Here is a 9,089-nt window from a genome sequence, read left to right as displayed (position 1 = left end):
GCCTATGTTGAGAGCCTTCTGCTCAAGTGATCTACCCCCAGCGTGATTCCCACATTCCCATCGTGTATTTTGCAGAGCACCTCGAGCGTTTGTGGCTACTTGATGAAGGTGAAATGAGAACTTGAGTATAATCTACGAACAAGCATGTTGTCTTTCATGTAGTATCTCACAGCTTTCTACTTGATTTTGATGGCCTCGAACTTGTCCTTTGGCAAATTCTCGTTTACCAGGTAGTTGATGCTGAGATCTTGCCTGCTAGGATCCTTGTCAGTTTGTATCAAGTTCACTGCTCTGCCTCTTTAATGCTTGGTTGGTCAAGGTGCTCGACTGGGATGGGGCGTCTAAACTGGGTATCCATCCCTAATCCCAAACTTGCCAGTGCTTCTGCTTGAGCGTCCTCTGCCAGAGGCACCTGTGGATGGTAAAGGTAGGAAATACCTTCGACAACTTTTGCACTTTGTCAGCACCATGTATTCTTCTGAAGCTTGATTTATGATCAAATGGGAATCTAAGTAGATGGCCAGCTTCTTGATTGATGCGCTTACGAGCGATGGATCGTACTCTACCTTGTTGTTTGAGGCTGGGAAGCTAAGCGTGATAGTTTGCTCCAATAATGTTCCATCCGGAGTGATTATGACTACACCTGCTCCAGCTCCTTTTTGGTTCGACGCTCTTATGTGCAACTATCATCTCTGAGTAGGTCAGGTTCGGTGGAGGAGGCCTTGTCTTCTTCGGTCAATGGAGTGAATTCTGCGACAAAGTCTACTAAAGCAAGGGCTTTTATTGCATTCTTCGGCATGTAGAGAAGGTCATATTGCCTTAGTTCTATAGCCCACTTCATGAGTTGCCAAGAAACGTCAGGGCTATAGAGAATTGATCTCAAAGGACAGTGAATCATGACGATGATCCGATGAGCTTGGTAGTAAGGTCGCAGTTTTCTCGCAGAAACTACGCGGCCCAAAATGAGTTTCTCCAACTTCAGTTAGCGAGTCTTTGCATCGAGGAGAGCTTTTGACTTGTCGAATACCGAATGTTGGGCCCCCAATTCTTCTAGGATGATAGCTGAGTTGATGGCCCAGCTGGACACTCTAGGTACACGAATAAGTCTTCACCAGGAGCTGGTTTTGAGAGTAAGGGAGGTGAAGTGAGGTAAGTCTTCATATTCTGGAAAGCTACTTCGTATTCCTCGTCCCACTTGTCCTTTTGTCCTTTCTTCAAAACTTTGAAGAATGGTCTGCATTTGTCTGTAGATCTCGAAAGGAATCGGTTGAGGACTGCTACTCTGACCGTCAGACTTTGTTTTTCCTTCTTCGTTGAGAGTGATTTCATCTCGAGAATGGCCTTAATTTGGTGCGGGTGCCCCAAGAACCGGCCAGATGATACACCTAATGTGCATTTACTTGGATTCAGCTTCATGTGGTATTATCGGAGCAGGTTGAAGGCTTCGATAAGGTTTTTGATGTGGTCTGCATGCTCAAGAGCTTTGATTAAATATCTTCCATGTAGACTTTCATAGTTTTACTAATTTGCTCCTTGAAAATTTTATTTACGACCCTTTGGTAGACTGCTCCAGCGTCCTTCAGCCCAAATGGCATGACCTTTTAATAGTAGGTCCCTCTCTGGATGATGAAAAAGGTCTATGACTTGTCATCCTTGTGCATTAGAATTTGATTATAGCTGGAGTAGGCGTCCATGAAGCTAGCTGCTGATTGCTAGAAGTTGAATCCACGAGTTGGTCAATTCTCGGCAGTTGAAAGTTATCTTTAGGGCATGCCTTGTTGAGGTCGATGTAATCGACACAAAATCTCCCTTTGCCTTTTTCTTGCTTTGCTACTAGAACAACATTGGTCAACCATTCTAAGTAAGAGACCTCTTCGATGAAGCCGGTAGCTAGGAGCTTATCGATCTCGGCTTCAATAATCGCAATTCGCTCGGGAGCGAATTTGTGTCTCTTCTGCGTCATTGGTTTGCTAGTTGGGTTAACATGAAGACAATGGCAAATGATTCGAGGGTTGATGCTAGACATGTCAGATGGTGAGCATGCGAACATGTCCTTATTGTTTTGGAGGAATGTGGTTAGCTCCACCTTCTCCTTTGGGCTCAGGAGTGAGCCGATTCGCACTTTTCTGTATGGCTGTTCATGATCAAGGGGTACTAACTCAACATCATCCTCGGGCTTCTAATCTTTTTCAGGGGAGGCCTCCGAGCGAATTCCCTCATCTTGATCATGGCTCCTTAGTTGCTATTGGCAGGTGGTAACTTCATTCCCTTTCAGGTCTGCTTGTCCATTGGAAGCACGACCTACCTCGTCGACAGTATGCATCACCGGTGTGAACTGCAACTGTTTACCCTTCTTTAGCCCTTGGGTTGTGCATCTTCTTCCCATACCTTGATCACAGTTGATTTGCCTGGGTAGCGGATATTCTGGTTTGAAGCGAATGTGACAACATCGATCTTGTTGATCCATGGTCTACCCAAGAATTCGTTGTAGGGGAGATCTCGTCAATGACTATAAAGGTCTGCGAGCAGACCACTTAGGGTGAGTGGATATCAAGGTCAATCGTTTCCACAGTGATCGATGTGGCCCCATCGAAGCTTGTGAGCTATCTAGTAAGTTTGTTGATCTTGGGCTACAATCTCATCCGCCGGACAATAGATAATTGCAGGATGTTGGCCGCACTGCCCTCATGCACGTGAACTCACTCGATCTCAGCTAGTTCAATCTGGATGCAAATGACAAAGCCGTCATTATGTGGTAGACATAGCCTGATTAGATCCTTTTTTCTGAAAGCTGATGATGGGAGTATCCTCAATGGCTGGATCACCGATCAGGGCGTCGTCTTCCATGTGCAGGATCATAGCACTCTTGAAGTGCTTCAAATGGCTCTCATCAGAGTTTCCCTTGAACGATGTGATGGACCGTGTCATGAACTGCTATAAAGTTGTGGCCTAGTCCACCTCGGTGAAGGGCTAGGAGTTAACTTGATCAACTTCCCTGCGCATGGCCTCCTCCATGCTTCCTTTAAGTTAGAGACTCTAGAGTCGATCATTCATAAGCCTCTAGACATCTTCTGCCCGTAGGGCTTGTGGCAGGTCGGCATCTTCAGTGCCTCGGACGCTGCTGGTTAACCTCCTCCTCAGCCCCCAAGGGTCGATCCCCTTGGTTGTCCTGCCTGTGGGGCGGGTTTGTAAATTGAGCTTGTGAGGGTTCCTCTGCGCGCTCATTGCCTTGAGTTGGTTCTCCTCGAGTGGGTTAGCAAGCGTTGGTCGTTACATTCGTCACGCAACAGTTCACGAACTCGAGCTTTTTATGGCCCAACCTAGAATGGATACTTCCTTGTGGGCCTAAGCAAGTGTGGACATCGGACTGTGGGCTTAGCCTCTCATGCACATTGGTTCTTTGACCTAACCTTTAATGGATCATTGACTGGCTTCGAGTGCGGCTTGTGGATGTTTGTGTCTCGTCAACACATTCTCATTCTCCCCATTGCCCATTTGTCACTTTCTGACTAGCTTGGGACCTCTCAAACTTTGTGCCGGTATGCCATGCATCCTTCTCTCCTCGTCTTGAGATCCAAGGTCAGGGCCTTGACTCAAGTTGATCTTCTTGAGTAGTCGGCCAATCAAATTGCTTTGGTCATCAACCCATTGTGCGAGCTAATCAACCCATAAGCCAAGGTTCACCTCATTGCGTGGGTTAGGAAGAGTGGTGTGCATTGGGCCTAAAGGCATATGTGCTAGGGCTCCATTGGATGCGTACACAGGTGCATACATCAAGTGTGACGGCAAATGGAGGAGTGGATAGATTTGTTCCAAGACCAGGATGGCATTGAGATAGCTATGAATGGCAGTACCGTCATGGGCAATGGCAAGGTGAAGGAGGAGGTCATTGGGCAGTGCGGCAGTGCTACAATTCCAACAACCCTATGGCGCAGCTACTACTGCATTCCAATGGTGGAGTGGCTTGACAAAATAGCAACAGCTATAAGGAGCGACTGTGTAAAGGCTGTTAGCGGCTGCAAGGCTCCAGCAGGATGGTTTGGTGGCTGAGTTGCATTGGCAGCCATGGGAGGTTGTTGCTAGATGCTGGCAGCTACTGTTCCCTATGGTTGCAACAAGGTTTTAGTTGTGGATTGTGATATCATGGTGGCCATACTTCTCGTAACTCATGTATCAACCATGATTGATCATAACAAAGTGTGGAAAATGGATTTGGAGTATGCGTTGATTATTCACTCGCGCTCTCAATGGAAGCACCAATTTGTGGATATGATTTTCTTTCCTAGAGAATATTCGTCTCACGATCCCTTCTTCCTCCTCGCTTCTCTTTCTCCCTGCAAAACAACACGGAGTGAAAAGGCCACACTCAGGGAGTGTTGGCCAAAGGTCATCCGATGCCTAAGTTAGGTCGACTGTGTATAAGATAAATAGTAGCTAATAAAGTGTATGGAGATTTCTCTCGGGGAGAACCAGGTGGCCAGAGCCTTGTGTGTGTGTGTGTGTGTGTGTGTGTGTGAGAGAGAGAGAGAGAGAGAGAGAGAGAGAGAGAGAGAGAGAGAGAGAGAGATAGAGTGGCTACTAGGGTTTGTGAGAGGGGATTTCTGCAGAGTTTCAGACGTACCTCAAACCTTGTGCATAGCCATGTATTTATAGGAGCCAAGGAGGCTAGGGTTTCAAAAGAATAATTCCACACATAGAAAAGAAATATCAAAATTGAAGGTGAAACTCAAGGAAGCACAGGTGTAGGCTGTGATGTACAATGAATTGTGCTGTAATGCCGAGCTCGTTGTGGCAGATGCGCACAAAAAGTATGATAAGTTGTCAAACAACCTCCAACAAATTCTTGAATTTATTCAAATAAAGAAGAGGGTAAAGAGTAAGGAATCAACACCTTATTTGAAAACATGGGTTATAAGGCTTAAATAAAAACATAGGAAACCGAAACGCTTGCCTAGGTATGTGTATGATGAGATCAAGGTATAAAATATCGATGTTATCGGAAATATCGGTAGTCCAAAAATACGGAAATTTCGATGGAAATATCGGGATATTATCGATATTGATAAAAATTGAATAAAAACTACGGAAATTGTAAGAAAAACTTGGAAATTTTTATTGAAACTTTGGAGAATGTTTATTTAGTCAATTATCTATGAGTTTATCACAAAAAAAATTAGAAGGAAATGCATTGCATGATGGATTTAACTAATTTAAGTTGATTATACAGTAAGCGGGCAAACACTATGAATGTAAAAAATATATAATAATTAATGAAAAAAATTAAATACACCGTAATTATTTATATATAATAATTTACTATAATATTTTACACTTTATACATTGCATGGTAAGATACATGAGTGACTTAGTACCACATAGAGTTCCTACGAGGTTCAAATTTTTCACTATCTTCATCATCTCTATGTGTAGAGTAAGTGTATTGTGAAGAGTAGTCATCAAATGATAAATCCCCAAAATAGTTTTGCATGTAATTGTTAACATACCACCCATATAAATATAAATATTTTAGCATACTATCACAAAAACATAAGTGATATGGTGTTTAAGGTGTTGGAGGAGTAAAATAGGAGGGGTTCATATCCCCTTTGTGCTTTTTTCTCCCCTTTTTCCCCTTTTTCCCTTTAAAATTTTTTTTTTTTTTTCCTTCACATTGATATTTTCGATATTTTAGCGATATTACACCGATATTTTGACAAAATATTGCTGAAATGCGAGCGAAATTATCGACATCAATATTTTCTGATATTATCGTCGATATTTATACGATATGTACATGGATATGTTCCGAAATATCCGTGATTCAAAAAAATCGAAATATCCTCGATATTTCCTCGATATTATCGATATTTCAGACTATGGATGAGATCATGATATCAAGGGAACCAAGGAAGGCAAAGGTAGACAGCCATGGACATGTTGTTGTGAGTATTGAAAAGAACAAGCCTTGCAAAGAAGCAGCGAATGTATCTACATCGGTCGTGCGTGGTGATGAAAGCAAAGGGAAACAACAATTAGGTACGACAGTTGTTGGTCATAACGATGTTAGAGGGAAAGGACAGATATCTGCAACCATTGACCCTTCTTCCATGTCTGTGTGGATTTATCTATCAAATGAAGAACAAGACAGACTACATCATTTTCTTATTTGCATTAATTCTGGGTGAGTCGGAGCATTGTGCTTAAATTATGCATAATATATCAGGATTTTAAGTCACATATATGTGTATATTAATGCAAATATATAATTGTAAAGCAACAAGGATTGTACTCGGCTGTGTATAATGATAATTTGAAGGACCTACTGACAGAAGTTGCAGTAATGTGTAACGTAAGTTGTCAATTATGGGTTTAAATTTTTTAAAGAGAATGTCATAATGGTTACTCATTGCAGGTTATTAATTCATTTGCGGAGATTTTACAAACTAAGAGAAGCAATAATCCAGAAGTGGAGCTAAATCGCACATGGTGACAATGTTTTGCTGGCTATATTTACCAAGATGAATCACATTGAATTTTATAAATTCAGTTTCCCTAATGTGTTAAGAATAACTATGAATGAAGTATATACTATTATTAGTTGTAGGTAAACCACAGTTTGATACATTAATATTTGGTAAATTACTACATGTAGGTAAATTACTACATCTGATATCACCTAGTTGAAATTGGTTTTAGTTGTACGTAATTTACCTACCTGTAGATAAATTATAGAATGATGGATATATGTCTAGGGAATTTGTGTAGGGGCGATGATTTCAACTTCAACTCCTGTACCTATATATTAATATTAGCCACATGTATTCCATATCATAAACGAAGTATATACATAATTGTTTCATGGGCCTGAAGATTATAAGATGGTGGGTAAAAATTTCATACGGATGGAAAGCCTCATTTGAGTTTTAAATGTGGCCAATGATATGTTGGGTCATTGTGGAATGTAGATGCTAATAATGATTAAAAAATTCATGATTAATGTACGGGGCAATGGAGTTAATTATGTACCTCTTAATGCATTTTGGGTTTGTGCTTATTAGTACACTCTTCACAATTTTGTTTGATACATTAGGAGTTTCTGCAAAAGTGTGACGATAAAAACATCAGACTATTCTTGCATGACCCGTTGTTAGAAGCATTAGCTGGGGCATACTTCAATTTTTTTCCCAATGAGACATGCAAGTCAGTACCATTTCACATTTTTAGTGTTACACAAGGAAGAAGAACAATGGTTTCACTACGACCCAAGACATTCAGTTACAAAATCATCAATTGATCCTTGTTTTGCAAATGCGCAAAAGCTGGTATGTAACATTCCATGACCAAGAATCTTCAATATTTGTTACTTTAAATTTTGGTTTTAGTTGAACTAATTACTTGGTATGACTTTCTGTAGCGTGATGATGTTACAACATTTCTTCAATTTAATAGTTGCATTGCATCAAATGTATTAAACAATGGTCTTCGAATGAGACTGTCTGAAAAGGATGGAGGGAAGGCAATCCAATCGCCATTAACGAATGGTGAGAAAAAAAAAAAAAACTACAATAGTTGAAGTCTACCGATTCTAATTATCCATTATGACCATCGACTACCTGCCCACAACAATTGGATGACTCGTAAGTATTTATTAAATAAAATTAAGGCATGCCATTTTTCGAGTTTGCTATTGTCTTTTTTATGTAGTTTGTGGAAACAAATTATGTTTATATCAGGCATGCCATTATTTACTTAGGTGCTTAACACATTGCGATTAGTATGAAGAACCAAATCCTGTGATATTTTTCCGCAAATAGGATTTGGTATTACCTTATTTTCTTTTTTGGTGTTTTACTGTTGATTGTGGGGTCATTGTGATGTACTTTATATGGACAATCTCAAAAGGTCAAAACATGGTGCCTCAGTTTACAAAGAACACTACATCGTGCGAAAATCATTAGTAAATTTATTAATTATGGGAAAAGTTGGAGAGATGATATGTAGTAAGTCAAATCTACCAATTATGTAATTTTTTTTTTTTTTTTAAATGCGAACCAATATCATCACGACATCGAAACTCTCCAGGTTATGATACGTATGGTCCACCTATTCTATTGTTACAATGTGACATTAAGCTTTTATCATTTTCTTTATGAGTTTACGAGCCGAAAGCTCTCTGACCGGCTATGAAATAAAATAAGTATTTTCATACTGTTTCGATGCATCTATTTATCATGTTTAGTGCCGTATCATATATGCATTTTGTGTCCTAAGAATTATTTGGTAATGTTTTTTTTTTTTTTTTGTACCTATTACTGTTGTTAAAATGTAATCATTATCTTATTTGATGATGACCAAAAAGATCATTCACATATCTCATTCAGACAAAAAAAGACAAGTTTCACTCCGATATAAAACATTCCGAAAAGACAAGTCTCACTCATATTTATTTAGTGTACCTATTATTTGAAGACAACTAATAATGTCCTTAAAATTGTACCTATACCTGTGTCTGATTTCACTGTAATTTACCTACAATTTAAACACGATTTCACTAGGTAATTTCATATCTACAACAGACTGGTTGTTTACCTACAACCTTTGAGACAAAATATACCCCGTGGACCCTTTTCCTAGTTAATACCTAATGTACCTACAACTACTAAGCGTGTCTGGTTCCACACCAATTTCCTAGATATATACTCATAACTATACAACTTAACCACGCTAATTTACTTACAGTGGGATAATATATACCCCATTTATAGTTATCTGTAATACATTAGGTAAATTATTCAACCTGAATGTACCTAAATATATAGGTATATGGATATGCAAGGCAAATTATTTCCATGAGTGTTAGACTGATACTAAGATAAAATCTGTTATGTTATTAGCCAACATATAAACAAGTGCACCAGTAGGTGTAAAACTTAATCTCAGGGATTCCTTTTTTAAAAATAAAAATTGAAAAAAATAGACAGACTTCAAGATTATACCTCAATAAAAATGATAATCCTGATTAAAAGACAATACCATAACAGGTGTGTAAAAAAGGAGATATCCTACATGTCTGTAGTAGGTATACTATT

Source organism: Prunus dulcis, chromosome 2 (assembly GCF_902201215.1).
Source record: "Prunus dulcis chromosome 2, ALMONDv2, whole genome shotgun sequence".
NCBI lineage: Eukaryota > Viridiplantae > Streptophyta > Magnoliopsida > Rosales > Rosaceae > Prunus > Prunus dulcis.
This window is presented reverse-complemented; position numbering follows the sequence as displayed.